Below are 18,688 nucleotides of genomic sequence, written 5' to 3'. Positions count from 1 at the left end.
ACTCTAATAAGAGTTCTTTATATATTCTTGGGACAAGTGCTTTATCTGTTGTTTACATTGCAAACCTTTTATTTACGTCTATGACTTGCCTTTTCAGTTTCTTAATGTGTCTTTCCAAGTACAGAAATCATTTTTATTTTGATGAAGTCTAATATCAATTTTTCTCTCTTAGAAGTTTATGATTTTGCATCCTATCCATGAAATCTTTGCCTGCCTCAAGATTGAGAATATTTTCTCCTATGATTTCTTCTAGAAGCTTTGAGGCCTTGGCTTTTACTTTGTCTCTACTGTTTATTTCAGGGTGATTTTTGTGTATGATATGAGAGAAAGGTCATTTCCTTTTTGAAACATAAATGTCGAGTCGTTTCAGTATTAGTTATTGGAAGGTCTTTCTCGTCTCACTGAACTGAACTTGACATTTATGTCAAATATCAGCTCACTGCTGTGTGTGAGTTTACTTCTGGTTCTGCTATTCACTAGCTTCATAATCTTGAGGACTTAGACTCTCTGAGGCTCCATTTCATTATCTATTAAATGGGACAACAGTGCCTAATCTAGGGTGCTTTTTTTTTTCCTTTAAAGAAGAAATTTGTGTCAAAGTCTTGCTACTATATTTGGCACGGTTGGTCCTCCATAACCAGGGACTGCTATTCCCGGTCTGAATACCAACATCAATTATATTTACAAAGCTCTTTTCCCTTCCTGAGGCATGTTCCAACTACATGATTTGGTATGAGCTTGTCATATTCTTCCATCTCAGGCTATAAGATCATGGAAAGAAGGAATTTGAAGACAGCCATCCTTGCACTTACTCAGTACTCAGTAGACGTAGATGGATCTGTACTTTGCAGAAGGGCAGAGGTTGCATTTTACTCTTTGTGTTCTTTCCTCGTAATCAGATACTGCTGGGTGTTGCGCTTGGAGTACAACATGGTAGTATGATTTCAATTAGTGGGCTAAGAATTTGTCTTAATTCTTGTTCACATTTGTCCTATTTTCTGTCTTTTCTCTCCTCTGTTTTACCTCCACAGAGATCTCATTGGCCTTGACCAAGTTTCAGGGATCAGCCCGTACCATCACCCTGGGCCTGGCTGGCTTCCATCCTTCCTGGGTTTCTCACACCCTCAACACAATATGTCAAAACCACATTCACCAGTGGTTTCTGAATCAAAGCTCTTTTGGCTGCAAAAAAGCAAAAACTCACTGAAACAAACTCAAGTAAAAAGCAGCGTTTGTTGAAAGCTTCAGGGGTTATCTTGGAAAGGAAGGGTAGGGATACAGCCAGGTTGGCAGAAAAGCTTGCTTAGGAATAGAGTGCTATTCATAGCTTAATAGTTTTTGAAGTGAAATCTAGATGCATTTGGAAAGGTGAATATGGCACGAGAGGCCTTTTCTTGCTAAGAAGACAGTAGTGGGCAAATTATCCTCAAATGCTGCTTGACACTGTGGACAACTAGATTCTAAAGATTCAACCTGATCTTATATTTCTTCTTATTGCATTGGAACAAAATAATGATCAATATTAGTAGTCCCCGCTACTTGAGAGGCTGAGAAAGGAGGATTGCAAGTTCAAGGTCAGCCTAGGCAGCTTAGTGAGACTCCATCTCAAAAATAAAAAGCCTCAGTGGTAGAGCAGCTTTGGGTTCAATCCCCAGTACAAAAAAAAAAAAAAAAAAAAAGTCAGTCATCACCATTCCCACTACCACTACTGCTAATCATGGACCACTTGTGATGTGCCAAACTCTTTTCTATATTCTTATGTAATCCTCAGAGCACTTATAAAATTTCATAGCTGAGGAATCTGAGGTCCAGGGAGGTGTGTGCTGTAATTTGACCAAATGATTTACTCAAAAGGCACAGGGCAGAGACTGAAATTCAATCCAAGTCGGCCTGGTCCCAATGTCTTTTGATCTTGAACACTAAAACCTCTTTAGAACATGGTCTTCACTCTGTCAGTTGGTAAAAACAGCTCAATGTGACTAGTATTGGATATTTCCCCACAAGACCTACAACTATTAAACTGATAGTACATCCTGAATTAAAGGTCATTTTTTTAAAAAATTATTTATTTATTTTCTAATTTGTTATACATGATGACAGAATGTAATTCATTTCATTTTACACATATAGAGTACAATTTTTCAAGTCACTGATTGTACACAAGTATTTTCACCCCATTCGTGTCTTCATACATGTACTTAGGGTAATGATGTCTAACTCATTCCACCATCATTCCTACCCCTTGCCCCCTCCCTTCCTCTTTCTCCCCTTTGCCCTATCTAAAGTTCCTCCATTCCTCCCATGCTCCCCACAACATCGCCATTATGAGTTACCATCCTCATATCAAAGAAAACATTCGGCTTTTGGTTTTTTGAGATTGGCTTGCTTCACTTAGCATTATATTCTCCAACTCCATCCATTATTCTCTTTTAATGCTGAGTGTGTTCCATTGTGTATATATACCAAAGTTTCCCTATCCATTCATCTCCATTCATCTACTGAAGGGCATCTAGGTTGGTTCCACAATTTAGCTATTCTGAGTTGTGCTCCTATAAACATTTATGGCTGTGTCCCTATGGTATGATGTTTTTAAGTCCTTTGGGTATAAACCAAGGAGTAGGATAGGTGGGTCAAATGGTGGTTCCATTCCAAGTTTTCCAAGGAATCTCCATACTGCTTTGCAGATTGGCTGCATCAGTCTACAGTCCCACCAGCAATGTTTGAGTGTGCCTTTTTCCCCACATCCTCACCAACACTTATTGTTGTTTATATTCTTGATAGCTGCCATTCTGACTGGAGTGAGATGAAATCTTAGAGTAGTTTTGATGTGCATTTCTCTAAGTACTAGAGATGTTGAACATTTTTCATATGTTTGTTGATTGATTGTATATCCTCTTCTGAGAAGTGTCTGTTCAGCTCCTTGGCCCATTTATTGATTGGATTATTTGTTTTTTTGGTATTAAGATTTTTGAGTTCTTTATATATCCTAGAGATTAGTGCTCTATCTGATGTGCTGGTGCTAATTATTTGCTCCCCAAATGTAGACTCTCTATTCATATCAGTGATTTTTTTCTTTTGCTGAGAAGAAGCTATTTATTGATTCTTGGTTTTAATTCTTATGCTATAGGAGTCTTATTAAGGAAGTCAAGGCCTAATCTGACATGATGGAGATTTGGGCCTACTTTTTTTTCCATTACATGCAAGGTCTCTGGTTTAATTCCTAGGGCCTTGGTCCACTTTGAATTGAGTTTTGTGTATGGTGAGAGATAAAGATTTAATTTCATTTTGTTACATGTGGATAGCCTGTTTTCCCAGCACCATTTGTTGAAGAGGATATCTTTTCACCAACGTACATTTTTGGCACCTTTGTCTAATATAAGATAACGGTAGTTATGTGGGTTAGTGTCTGCTGTTTTTGTTACTATACTCTGCAATATAGTTTAAGGTCTGCAATAGTAATGCCACCAGCTTCACTCTTCTTGCTAAGGAATGGCTATTCTGGGTCTCTCTCTCTCTCTCTTTATTCATGGTACTAAGGATAAAACCCAGGCCCCACACATGCCAGGTGAGCACTCTACCGCTGAGCTACAACCCCAGCCCCTGGGTCTCTTATTTTTCCAGATGACTTTCATGATTGCTTTTTTCTATTTCTATGAGGAATGTCATTGGAATTTTGATTGGAATTGCATTGAATCTGTATAGTGCTTTTGGTAGTATGGTCATTTTGACAATATAAATTCTGCCTATCCAAGAACAAGGTAGATCTTTCCATCTTCTAAGGTCTTCTTTAGTTTCTTTTTTTAACGTGCTGTAGTTTACCTTGTAGAGGACTTTCACGTCTTTTGTTAAGTTTATTCCCAAGTATTTTTTTTTTTTAGACTATTGTAAATAGGGTGGTTTTCCTAGTTTCTCTTTCAGAGGATTTGTTACTGATGTACAGAAATGCCTTTGATTTATGGGTGTTGGTTTTCTATCCAGCTATTTTGCTGAATTCATTTATTAGTTCTAGGGGATTTCTGGTGAAATGTTTTGGGTCTTCTAGGTGTAGAACCATATCGCCTGCAAATAGTGATAATTTGAGTTCACCTTTTCCTATTGTATCCCTTTAATTTCTTTCATGTGTCTGATTGCTCTGACTAGAGTTTCAAGAACTCTGTTGAATAGAAGTGGTGAAAGAGGCATCCCTGTCTTGTTCCAGTTTCTGAACTAAAGATCTTTAATGATGTCTTCATCCAGCAGAAAAGTTTCTGGCTCTTTGAAAAAGAAAATCATCAGGTACAGTGCTCCAGTCCTATAATCCCAGTGACTCAGGAGGCTGAGACAGGAAGATTGCAAGTTTGAGGCCAGTCTCAGCAACATGATGAGAACTTGTCTTACAATTTAAAAAAAAAATGAAAAAGGGCTGAGAATGTAGCTCAGTGGTAAGAGTGCCTCTGGGTTCAATCCCAGTATAAAATAATAGGAAATAAAAGAAAATCATTATTCTGACAGGCTCTTCTTCAGATGGAATTTGAACCCTTAAGCCTTGCATGAACATTGTCATTGGGAGGAAGTCACTGCTCAGTCTTGGTTGGTATTGCTAATCTTTAGGTAAACTGACCCTTCTTAAGTGGTTTCCTTGGCTTGGCTTTTTTACTTAGAGAACTCTGGTTACAGAGAACACATAGGAAGGGCTTTGCAATTGACACTGATCAATAAGCTTCAAGAGGTGGGAAGGAAATGAAAGTCTTAAGTGGTCCTTGGAGACCCTCTCAGAGCCAAATGTACTTTCAATATATGTGCAGCTTAGATTTCTTCCTTGTTCCATGCCTTTTACTGTTCTTGGTTTTAATCTGTTCTGAGAAAAAGACTATCTCATGCAATTGTTTCACTTTCTTTAGGATGAAATTCTTTGGGTTATTAAAGAAAACCCCCCTGTTTCTAGGCTGTGAATCATGGTTCCCGTATAGCCCTGAAATTAGTCCCAGTCTACGACAGAGGATGTGGGTTTAGGGAACAGAGTCCGGTACCCAGGAAGGAGCATGAATCATTCAAATGCTGTGCCTGGGGCACCACCCACTGTTGGTCTCAGATCCTGAGTCTCTACTTCTCCTCTGCCCATGGCATCTCCCCCCACTGCCAGCCCTGGCAATCTCCTCCACGATACAGGAACATAAACATGGGCCAGATTTAGACACGAATAGATACTGTTTGCATCTGTACAAACTCTCTGTAGCTTAAAAGAATCTTGAATCATTTATTGATACCTGCATCTGTTCATTCAGTATATACACACTTAATATTAATAGTAACATTATGGTCCATTATGAGACAAGCATTGTGCCAGGCATAGAAGCCACAGTGATAACCAAGTCATACAGTCATGGTTACCGCCATGGTGAGGTTGGTAGTCTAGGGAAGTGGTGTGTGTGTGTGTGTGTGTGTGTGTGTGTGTGTGTGTGTTTGAAACAGTTTGGTAAAATTCAGATGAATTATAATACAATACATATTTATTACTGAAAATCATGATCAAAAACATACTGAAAAAAAAGAATTGCAAATCTCAGATTCTCATCTCCCTTAAGAATATGTTTGTGTAAAATATTTATCTGTACCTTATGTGATTCAATAAAACAATCTGTCTATCAAAAAAAATTAAAATACACTAGTTTACAGAGGCTTTGGTCAAAGACTTTCAAATTCATCCTCCTCTCAGCCACTGGAGTAATGAAATCTGGAGCAGGAGATAGAAAGATTATGATGATTATATTATTCCTTGTCATGGTACTGATCAGGCACCCTAGTTTGAGAGACAAGGGCAGGGGGCGGGTAATCACACACACTTTCGTCATTCTTTTGGGGACTCCTCACTGTCCTCAGAATGAAGGCTTAACACACCTTCAGCTGACATAAGCCCCTTGGATCCGCTTGCCGCCTGTCTCTCTAGCTCCTTCCATATGAGCATACCACCCCCTCCCTCCTCTTCAGATCCCCTCTTTCCCCCAGCTGCCTGGAAACATTTCCTCACCTTTAACATTCATGTTAAGGGCCACTTCCTCTGTGCCTTTGAGCTACTACTACTCCAGGCACAACAGACTATTTCTTGATATCTCTTCCCTTTATCACCAGCCTCATCTCCCTTCTCCTTCCTGTCTCCCTTTGGGAAGAGCTCCCTTGCCTCCCAACCCCTCAGAACACCCTGGCCACAACAGCAGGACTCCCAGGGGGGCCTGGGATCATGCCCTAGAACTTCCCATTCTGTCTGTTATAATTGGTTCAAGGAAGGCCATTATGAGCCAGAACCTGTTTCATGTTAAGATGCTTTGGTTGGGTCTTTCAATGGACCTCAACACATAAACTCTCACTTTATAATTCCCTCATTCATACTGCTTGTCTCCTGTCACACTATAAATTCCTTCAAGGCATAGATGATTTCTCGATATAAAAAAATATATGTGTGTGTGTAAATTTGTATGCATGCAAAAGTAGCATGTTCTCTTTGAAGGACATTTGTTGACAATATCTTGTAGAAAAACCTAAAATACATAAAAAATGTTGTTAGACATAAACTCTTCCCTCTCCCCAAACATTTTTAACTCTTGGACAATGCGGATACACCCAATATTCATATTTACACTGTTAGAATGTAATTGAATATATGATTTTATATCTCTTTTTTTTCACTTAATAATCTAATATGAAAATTTTCCCACATGATTTTTATTGGCCACCTATTATTACATCACATGGATGCAATGTGTCAAGATTCATTTGTCAAAACCCTAGATTTAGGTGGTTTCTACTTTTCACTATGATAAAAAAAATATTGTGACTTTGCAAAGATTGTTCTCCACTAAATTATGTTAAGCCAATGAGATTTCTATATGGCAAACTCATTAGTAATCACCCACCTGGTTATTGGCAGGATTCAGTTCTTGCTGGCTATCCACCTGAGGATGTCAGAATTTTGCTGGCTGTTGGAAGGGCCACAGGGCCCATCTCCATGGAGTACTCACGGCAATGCACTGTCACCCAAGGGGACTTATTTATGCTCCAATGTTGTAATCATGTACTTTTTCAAGCTAATGGTTTATGTGATACCCACAGATGACACTGCATTTCCCTCAAGAAAGGTAAAATGTCCATGGCATCCTCGTAAATTCACTGTGGCTGACCTGGTGCATAGTTTGGAAACCATGACCGTATGGAAAAGATTTTCTTAACCAGCACCTCATACCATAAACAAAAAAATAATTTAAGACAGATTGCAAATACAGATGTAAAGCAAAAGCAGTAAAGCTTTTTGAGAAAAATGTAAGAGAACATTTTTCTGATCCTGAGTAAGAAGCACTTTCTTAAATAGGACTCAAAATAAAAGTAATACATTTCTCTCTCTCTCTCTCTCTCTCTCTCTCTCTCTCTCTCTCTCTCTCTCTCATCAAAACAGAGTAAAACATACTTCACAAAATGGAAGAGAATACCTGCATTTATATCTAACCAAAAGCTTGTAGCTGGGATGTTTGAAGAACTCCTGCTACCATCCTGTACTGGATAGTTTAAGAAAAAACTGTCCCGTACAAAAACGAGAACAAGATGGAATATACCCCTCAGAAAAGAATGACCACACAGAGATGGCAAGGTTTGCAGCCACGTTATTCATACAGAGAGTGAAAACTGAAACTATAATTTGATACCAACATCCACCCTCCAGGTGAACTAAAATTTTAGAAAATGGAAGATACCAAGTGTTACTAAGCATGTGAAGAAACCAGAACTCTCCTATAAATTCAGTGGAGGTGTAAATCGGTAGAATCATTCTGGTAAATTGTTTAGCAATATCTTCTAAAGGTGATCATACTATACTTCAACATTCCATGTCCCAACAATGTCACCCCTTAGGCCCACAACCCCCAAATACAAATATATATTCACCAGAAGAATGTTCACAACTGCCCTGTTTATAATATTCTCTATCTGGAAACTACCCAAACGTTTAAAAATAGTGGAACAGAAAAATAAGTTATGGTACATTCTAATGATAGAATACTATACAGAATAAGCAATCTGTAACTACATAAACAATAAAGTGGAATCTCATAAACACCAAATTAGGTAAAAGAAGCCAGGACTTCCCCACCCCCTCCCAAATGCCCGAAGTCATACACTGTGTGATTTCGTATATAAAAAGTAAAAGGAGCCAAAATTAATCAATACTGTTACAGGCCAATAGTTACCCTTGATTGGAGGATGGTCTGGGACCAGAAGGAGGATGGCGGGGGGGTGGGGGACATCTCATCCAGGTACCAATAATGTGTTTGTTTAGCTTGTGAAAACAGTGGCGCTCTCTAGGATGAAATGTACATGCTCCACTACTTCAATGTGGAGTTGAAAAGAAAATGATGCTGAAATGAACATCCTGTAGTTACCATATTTTCCGGCATAATTGCAGCCACCTCTTAATCACCGCACCCTGTTTTTCATTCCAAAAATTCGTATATAACCTTTCATTGCACAAATGTCACAAGATACAAGTCTGCTCCTCACGCCACTGAACAGGTCAGCAGAGCAGCAGTGTAGTCACCAATTGCACATGGCGCACATTTGTCTTCTCAGGCACTGTGAGTCTTGAGCTTCTAGTTCTCAGCATACACACGTGGTATATTTCCAAAAGTTGTCTTGCATGGCTGCAGTACTAGCCATAAACATTGATGAGTAGCACCAAGGATGGCACATCAGAAGGAAGCCAATAATAGGGGCACAGAATCTTTGGACAACAAAGATTCAACTTTTTAAGAACACTGGCAACACTGTGATAAATTTTCTCAAGTTTAAATGTTCAACTAACCTGTTCATTTTCTTTTTCCAGACGGAAAAACTGTTGGTTAAATGGTCACAAAGAAACGACATGTGTCCATTTGGACTATCCAATTTAAATGTATATTCACAAGTATTCTGTGCACCCTAATCTTGCACCAAAGACAGTTTAGTAATAAATGATTTATAAGTAATGTTGGAACAATTTATTTTATAAAGGCTAAAGAGTGGGGAGTGATATTGACTAAATTATACTGTTATATTGTACCCATGTATGAATATGTAACAAGGAATCTCACCATAATGTACAAATATGGTGCACCAATAAAACTGTGGAAAAGATAAAACAAAATTTAAAAAAATTACAAAGCTTCACATGCTGTGTGTGGTGGTGCACTCCTGTAATCCCAGTGATTAGGAAGGATGAAGCAGGAGGATTGCAAGTTTGAAGCCAGCTTCAGTAATTTAATGAAGCCCCTTAGTGAGTCCTTGTCGCAAAGTCAAAAAATAAAAAAGGCTGGGGATAAGCTCAGTGGTAAGGTACCCTTGGATTCAATCCCTAGTACCAAAAGAAGGAGAAAAAGAAAGAAGTTTCACATGATGGTTTTACTCTTTTTTTTTTTAAGCAAAAAAAAATTGGCATGAAATCTGTGATGATTATGTGGTGAAATATGGTATATCTTTGTGGAATCACTGCCCCACCCTTGACCAAATTAGTATTTGCAGCTATATTTTGCCATCTTGTTAGGGATAGCTTTTATTTCTGTCTCCTTGTACCCACGCTGAGTCGCTGTCATAGCAGTTTGAGTGGATGAATAAATGAAGGCCTTATTTCAGTTCCTTGTGTGAATCAAGCCCTTTCGAGCCTAGAATAATCACTTGCCTAAAATTCTCTTCCTCCTGCTCTTCCTACCACTGACCCTCAGCTCGAAAGGAACTCAGCAGAGAACCTCCTTATTACGCTGTCCAAGATGATCCTCTTATTCTCAATTAGCAACTCTTGCTAACAACCTGATGCATAGTCATTACATTTTGCTTATTTATGTGTTTTCTTGCTTATTGTCATCTTTCCCACGGGACTCAAAGAACCATGAAGATAGGAATGACACACGGCCTCTTCACACTTGTAACCCCAACTCCATCCTAGCTTGGTGCCTAGGATGAAGAAGGCCAATCATTATATTAGTGATACATTTTCAGCCAGAAGTGCCAGATCCTTAACTCAGACTGGCTTCAGCAAAACAGAAAATTGTGGTGAGCAGGACACAGTGGTGCTCATCTGTAGTCTCAGAGACTCTCGAGGCTGAGGCAGGAGGCTCACAAGTTTCAAGGCCCACCTGGGCAACTGAGTAAGATGCTGTCTTGGAGAAATAAATAAATAAAAGGGCTGGGGGTCAGCAGTAGAGTGTCCTTGGTTCAATCCCCAGCAATGCCATAAAACAAGCAAGCAAACAAAAACCCAGTGAAAAAACAAAAACAATAAACTTTGTTTACATGACTAAGAAGTTTGAGGGTATGTTGACTTCAGGCTTGACTGGATGTCCGGATTCCAATATCATTTTTCTATCTCTTTTAGAGAGAATTTTTTTAACATTTATATATTTTTTAGTTCTCGACGGACACAACATCTTTGTTTGCATGTGGTGCTGAGGATCGAACCTGGGCTGCATGCATGCCAGTCGAGCGCGCTACCTCTTGAGCCACATCCCCAGCCCTCATTTTTCTATCTCTTGTTTGACTTAATTTCAAATAGGTTCTTTTCTGACATGGTGGCAAGAAGACCATTTCCAGCCCCAAACTCATATTGCTTACTATATCAAAGGGAAAGGAAATAACTTTTTCTGATAGTGCTGTCAAGAATCTTGGGGAGGATGCTCACTGGTCCAGTCTGGAGTCTCATACTCATCCCCAGGCACAGTGGGGATATACAACCTTATTTCAGTTCCTTGTGTGAATCAAGCCCTTTCGAGCCTAGGTTCCGTTATGATCTCTGAGAGGGTGGATGGGTGGGAGAGGCCAACCCACCTCACCCAAACCACAAGAACATGTGTGAACAGGTGTGAAGTCATTTGGGGCTGACTCATTTGCTTAACTGTTCCCCTAAACTCCCCAGTCCACCAGCAGTGGGGACTGGGTTCTCTTAAAGGTGTGCCTAAAACCAGGCAACTGAGACCTACAAGCAATTGAGCTATCTTTCAGCTAAGGGAGTCCAACTGAAAAACGTGTGTCCCCTTGAACCTTGCTTGCCATGTTTAATTGGGAAGGAGTATATTGATGGGTTTCCCTATCTGCCTTTGCCCTTTGCAGTTTCTTTGGGGCTTAAGTAGAAGTCTGTCTTTGCAGCACAGAGTGCGGTAGAGTTCATATATAACATTTTCCTTCTTCCCAGTCCTTACGCTAAAGTAGCTGTTTGGATGGATTCCTTGATCTGTTTAAAAATCATACCTTCACTTTTCCAAACATCTTTTTTGCTTCGTTCTAGTTCAACCAGACCAACCAAGGTTGACTGATCTAATAACAGGCAGGAAATTTCACATTGGTATGCAGAGGGGGTTCAGACACATAAGCTCACTGGCAGCCTCAGTATTCAGTGCTTTGCAGACTCATCACATTAGACTTTTAATTTGGCTTCCTTTTCAGGGTTTGTCCGTGACCTTGAGGAAGTCAATTTCCTCTTTCTGGACCTTCATAGCCCTAGCTATAAAATGAAATAATTATCTTGTCTGCAGAACAAGATAATTTTTTCTAGTGCTCCTTAGATTTCTGATCCTGGAATTACCCTTTTCCTCCTCCTTAGCAATCTGGTGATGAGAAGGTCACCTTCAAACGTGGATTTGGAACTTTGGTGTGGCTTCAACATCAGGTTCATGATTTGTGGATCCTAATACAAAATCAAAACCCAGGGCCCATTATGCAAAACTTATCAAGAATTTCAAGATAGCAAGAGCAAGGATTAAACCAAGTGTGGGGCTCTACTGAGCATGGGGCCCTGTTTAACTGTGTAGTTTGCACTTCTGGAGAGCCACACCAGGTGATCAAAGTATGGTATAGGACCCAGGGGCAGGCATTACCCAGCTGTGTTCATGCTCCTCCTCCACATTCTGCATTAAGTCCCTATCATCTTTTGCAGGGGCTAGCAAAATTAAATGCCTCCAAAAAAAAATGAATGAGGTGTGCTAAGAATCAGGGTGTCTGGCAAAATGTTCCACCTAAAAGGAGCAGCTTATACTGAGCGCTAGCCAATTGTCCCTGTGGAAGAAGTCAGGTTTACTATTGCCAGACCTGAGATTTCAAAAGAAGCCAGTATCTAGATTTAAGAAGAAGAAGAAAAAAAAGTGTGTGTGTGTGTGTGTGTGTGTGTGTGTGTGTGTGTGTGTGTGTAGTTTTTGAATGTTGACAGTTGTTAAGAAGAATGACACCAAACTTGGAAATATGGCAAAAGGATGACTGTAGTTCTTTCAAGTGACCTCCAGGAGGATGTGTTATCCAAGTGTACTTCCCATCAACAGTATCAGCATCACCTGAGAGTAAATCATCAGCATCTGCCCTGGACCTGCTGCATCAGAAGCTCCAGGGTTGAAAATCACCACTGAGTTGTGAAAAGCCCTCCAGGTTTCCTCCTGAAGATTGAGTTTGACAACTACTCTCTTTCCTGCTTAGAGCATTGTGGAACTCCAGGGGAATGTGGGATTGCGTGGCTTATGATTGGTATTTTTTTTTATTAATTAGATCCTGGAATTTTATACCTCTGTGAAATTGGATGTTAACTTGCAGAAAACCAGTAAAATGCCAGTGATGTTTTTCTATCTGATAGAGCTACAAACGATTTTTGTCTGGTAGATAAATGTGAAGGATGTGGTTTTGCTGCCTGTAAGCCATTAATCAGTTTTGGATTTCACATAATCTTAGAGTTCCCTTTTTCCAGTTTTTCCTATCCTCTTTTGAACTACATTGGTCATCTTGCTGGCTCTCTTATTAATTAATTAAATATAATTTGGCAAATGCTCACTGGGTATTTTTATGATAATTATAGTATTTTGAAAATTATTTTTGATATGAGTATAATTCAAATTATTTTTAAAGTATTATGTTGGTCCATTTGGCTAATAGATTATTAACTCAAGACTTCTGACCTATAAAATTCCACCTGTCTTAGTAAGTGTACAGAAAGTATCCTTGATCTATTCTTCTCGGCTTCACCTCCCTCACCGCATTTCACTTCCTTTGTCTGATCTTGTGAGGTATTTATTTGCCTTTTCCCAACACTGAGCCCTACCCATTTCTGTACCTTTGCTCTTTATAAACTCTCCTCCTTCAAGACTCAACCGAAACTATCTCCTTCATGAGGACTTCTGCATTCCTTGCTCAAACCCAATCTCCTTTTTCAGAGCTTCCTCAATCCTGAGCTTCCACTCATTGCAGGATGGAAGAAAATGTTTCCTCTTGTCATATGTAAAAGTCAAGTCTTATTGACTATCTTTTAACAGTGACTTTCAAATTTTAATTTGCCCACAAATCACCCTGGCTTTTTAGATCTTGTTAGAATGCAGCTTCTGATTCAAGAGGTTGGGACTGGGGGCCTGAGACTTTGCATTTATAATGCACTCCCAGATGCTGCTGATGCTGCTGCTCTTTAGAGATTCTAGTGAGAATCTAGAGGACAGAGACTCTTAACTAGGCACCTTTATTTCAGGGCAGATTATAGGACTTTGCATATAGATGAGTGAAAAATTCATAGACTCAGAAGTCCCTTAGGTGTGGCTGTAAATGCAAAATGCTGCTGCTCTGAGATCTGTGCCTCCACTTCAATGCCATGGAGTGGAACACTCACAGGAGCTTTCTACCCTCTTTCTCCTTATTCTTAGGGATTGTGTCCTGGCTGAGGGACTTTGGGAAAGATCCTCATCCTCTAGAATGCCAATTTCATCTTCTCTGAATGGGATCATGAACACTTAGTTCAGGTCTTTTCAAATGGGATCAAATAAAAAAAAATGCAAGAAGTGTCTCAGGAAACGGTTGGTGTAGCTGAGTGTATTGATGCACGCCTGTGATGACTTGGAAGCCAAGGCAGAAGAATTGCAGATTCAAGGCCAGTCTGACTTAGAATCTAACTATAAATGTATTAATAATGAAAACTTGTGCTTAGATGATGCACTGTTGATATTGGGAACTGTTAACATTGTCTTTCTCCGAAAAAGAGGGATTTGGGAGCTATACAAGAACAATACAAATATATAAGGGGAAAAAAATTAACACAACAGTTTCACAAAGCTAGAAAGAATCATGAGCAGTATGAAAAGACAAGGAAAGAAAGGACCACAAACAATACAGGTCAATTCAACATTAGATGAGGTAATATCTGCAGCTGATGGAATGTCAGACAAAGAGTTCAGGATATACATGCTTCAGATGATCTGGAGTCTCAAGGAAGACATTGTACAGCAAATTCAGACAATGAAAGATCACTTTGACAATGAATTATATAAACAAATCCAAGAAGCAAAAGATCAACTCTACAGGGAGATAGAGGATATAAAAAACAGAAATCCTGGAAATAAAGGAAACAATAAACCAAATTAAAAACTCAAATGAGAGTATTACCAGCAGAGTAGAACACTTAGAAGATAGAACTTCAGACAACGAAGACAAAGTTTTTCAACTTGAAAAGAACATAGACAGCTCAAGGCCAGTCTGAGCAATTTAGCAAGACCTTGTCTGTCTCAAAATAAAAAATAGAAAGGTAGTGGACACAGCTCAGAAGTAGAGCACCCCTGGTTCAATCCCCAGTCCTGGCCAAAATCTAAACAAATAATAAAGAAAGAAGAAGAAAAGATTGGTGTAATCTTTGAATCCCCAAAGGCTTTATTTATCAGGACAGGAAAAAAAATGTAGCTGGGGGAGGGAAACCAGTAGCTACTGAACGGAAACAGCTGCAGGAAGCTGGTTTCTATGATACGTTTTACATCATTATCTCTATCAAAAATATTTGACTTCCGTCTTCTAGTCGGGCCTGTAAGGAGCTTAGGGGTCACCACTCCATCCCAATGACAAATAAAAAGCTTAACAAACTGAAAAATCAACAACTCTTTCTAGGGTCCAGAGAGAAGGAGGGTTGCATGTCAAACCCCTGTCCCCCAAACTGGAGAGACAGATCTGATACACAGAATCACAACTCACCAGAGCAGCAGCCTCCTGGGAGACGGTGCTGGAGTTTGAAAACCTGAACTGTAATTGGGGGACTGCCAGAGGCTCAGGGTGGACAGCTCTGAGCGTTAAAAACACTGGGGACCCAGTTTATGGTGGCAGGTCCCCATGCCTCTGAGTTTTACTTCCAGTGGCCCTACTCAAACCTCACAGTGAATGTCAGAGCAAAGCCTCCTTGGAGGAAATCAAAAGGAACTGTTTTGAAATAGGCCAAATCATTCTGCTCCTGTCAAGGCCTGTCCTCAGGAGAAGCTATTTTCACCAGGGCCTAAGCTGCTAGGGTGTTATTAGATCCTAACCTACCTGAGGGAAGGGAAATACTAACTCCACTTCCCTTCAGCCTTCCACATGGCAGAGGGAAAAACACAAGGCCAGCCCCTCCAGCCATCTTGTCCCATCTTGGTGGGTGTGGGGAGAGAAGTGGGAGGGGAAATGAGAAGCACTGTTAAAATTCACAGCCCAGGACTGGGGTTGTCGCTCAGTATAGAGCGCTTACCTAGCACATGTGGGGTACTGGGTTCCATCTTCAGCACCACATAAAAATAAATGAATAAAATAAAGGTATTGTGTTCATCTACAACTAAAAATAGATAAATTCACAGCCCAAGGACACGGGCTCTCCAAAACACCGAGGCCTACCCATAGGACCCTAGAATGTTTCTCTCCCCAACACCTTACTACGACGTCACTTCAGGTTACTTCAGTTTTTTACCTTGAATATAAGATCTTTTCCAAATTTCAACCAAAAATACCAGGCATAAGAAAAGACAAAAAAACAGAGGTTAAAGAGAATAAATAAGCACCAAAACTAGATATGGAAGGGATGTTGAATTTTTCATTCCAGGAATTACACAAATATTTGATTGTGTTAATTATTTAATTGCTGTGACCAAAAGAACAATTTAGAGGAAAAAATATTTGCAGCTTATGGTTCATGGGTTCACTCCATGATTGACTGACCCCATGGCTCTGGGCCTGATGTGAGGTAGAAGATTATTCCAGAAGTGTGTGGTGAAGGAAGGCCACTCAGCATGGAAGCTAGGAAGTAGTGGGGGGGGGGCAAGAGAGGGGGGGGGCAAGAAGCCAAGGATAAGATATACTCCTAACTTGCCTACAGTTACCATCCATTTGAATTATTAACCCATCAAATGGATTAATTCACCGATGTGGTTACAGCTCTCACTATTGCCTAAAAGCCCTAACTCTGAACCTTTCTACATCGGGGATGGTGCTTCCAAAACATAAGCTTTTCAGGACACATTTCTAGACCCAAGTCATGACAACAATTACTAGGCTGGGGAGTTTAACGGAAAAAGTAGGCAACATGCAAAAACAGATAAAAATGTAAGCAGAGAGATGGAAATTCAGAGAAAGAATCAAAAAGAAATGCTAGATGTGAGAAACCTAACAGAAGTGAAAAATATCACCAGGTACAGTGGTGCACACCTGTAACTCAGCAACTTAACGAGGCCCTCAGCAACTTAGCAAGACCCTGTCTTAAAAAAAAAAAAAGACCTTTAGTAAACTGAACCCAGATGAGGAAGAATCACTGAGCTTGAGAGTGTAACAATAGAAACTTCCAAGCCTGAAGAAAAAAAAAAAGAGTTGGGGGGAAAACCTCCCCCCAAAATAAAACTAAGCAACAGAACAGAATACCCTCAAACTATGGGACAACTATAAAATGTGTAAATACATGAAATAAGAATACCAGAAGGAGAAGAGAAGAACAGAAGAAATATTTGAAGCAATTGCCGGGTTTCTGTTCTCGTGACTAAAAGGCTCAGGGGTCACTCTAGTTAAACTGGGCTAACTGGGCTGCACGAAATAACCCCACAAGAGACACAAATATCTTTTTCTTTGGGGTCGCTGTGACAGCTCCTCTGACCTTAAGGGTCTGCAGAAAGAGAGAGCGAGAGCACGCGCTGACCCCTTTTATTGAGGAGAAGCTATTCAAATGAGGCAAGGGGTCAGGTTTCAGGGGCTGAGTCCAGCTACATGATGTCCACTGTCAGCAGGTTGACTGACACCTGGGTAGGCCACACCCAAGGGCACAGTAAGAGAAGGGGACACACACAAGGCACTTCCATGGAAGATTCTATCCTAAACAGGGCAAGGGGTTATATTACAAAGGAACAGGTGAGCATAGCTCCACCCATGGGGCTGTAGGAAGACACACCCATGCACGAGACACCGCCCACATTTCTGTGACTGAGCGCCTCAGCACCCAGCCGGGGAGTGTGACTCAGTCACGTGTAAGGTTGGTCTCCCACAAGCAATATGATGGATAATTGCCCTAAATTCATATCAGACATAAACCACAGGTCCAGGGAGCTTAGACAACACCAAGCAGAATAAATGCAGAAAAAAACCAAAACCCCACAGAACAACAAAACAAAAACTCACACACACACACACACACACACACAAAATGCCTAGGCTTATAGTATGCAAATTTGTGAAAATCAAACATAAAGAAAAAATTTTGAAAGAATCCAGAGGGAAAAAATATCACCTTACCAAAGGAAAAGCAAAGAATTAGAGCCACTTCTTTCCAGAAGCCATACAGAGTTGAAGATGGGAATATAATATTTAAAGTGTTAAGAGAAAAGTTCACCCATCCAAAATTCTTTGCTCTGTAAAATTTTGCTTCAAGAGAGTTGAAGAAATAAAAGCTTTCTCAGGCAGACAAAAAAAAAAAAAAAAAAAAAAAAACCGAGTAAACTTGTTGCCAGTAGACCTACCTTGCAGGAAATGTTAAAAAAAAAAAAAAAAAAAGAAAGAAAAAAGATTTTGTACAGAAGAAGAATGATAGAGGTCAGAAATTTTGATCTACATAATGAGGAGCATCAGAGAATGAGTCAGCAAAAGTAAAATAAAACTTATTTTCTTATTCTTAATTGGTCTAGGTAACAGTTTGTTCAAAATAATAATAATGGCCAGGCCAGTGGTTCATGCCTGTAATCCCAGTGGCTTAGGAGGCTGAGGCAGGAGGATCATGAGTTCAAAGCAAGGCTCAGCAATTTAGTGAGGCCCTAGGCAACTAAATGAGACCTTTTCTCTAAATAAAAAAAAAAAAAAAAAAGAGCTGAGGCTGTGACTCAGGAAGTGACCCTGGATTCAATCCATTGATACTAGGTAAATAAATAAAAATAAAATAGGGGCTGAGGTTGTAGCTCAGTGATAGAGTGCTCACCTTGCATGTGGAGGGCACTGGGTTTGATCCTCAGCACCACATAAAAAATAAAAAAAGGCATTGTGTCATCTACAACTAAAAAATAATTTTAAAAAATAAAATAAATAAAATAATAATAGCAACAGTGTATCTAAATATGCAAGCTTGTAAGCACACCCATATATTGCGCTATGCACACATTCTCCTCTAGTTCACATGGAACATTCAGCAAGATAGAGCACATTCAGAGCCATAAAACACATCATAACACATCTAAGTGGCCCCACAGTATGGCCCCACCTTCACATGTCTGGCCGAAACTGACAGGTGCCTCACCCACGCAAGGGGCACTACATCCAGAGGTTCCAGCCCTTGTGCCTTGCCCAAGGGAGTGGCATCTCAGTTGGTAGGAAAATTCAAAAACTCCTGTGGTCTAGACCACCTGGATGCTTGCAGGTATCACCAACATTGATTACAGCTGAAGAGCTACAATGACACACCACACAAAAGACACACAGC

The sequence above is a fragment of the Urocitellus parryii genome, chromosome 1 (assembly GCF_045843805.1).
Source record: "Urocitellus parryii isolate mUroPar1 chromosome 1, mUroPar1.hap1, whole genome shotgun sequence".
Lineage (NCBI taxonomy): Eukaryota > Metazoa > Chordata > Mammalia > Rodentia > Sciuridae > Urocitellus > Urocitellus parryii.
The sequence above is the reverse complement of the archived record's forward strand: the minus strand, read 5'-3'. Positions refer to the sequence as shown.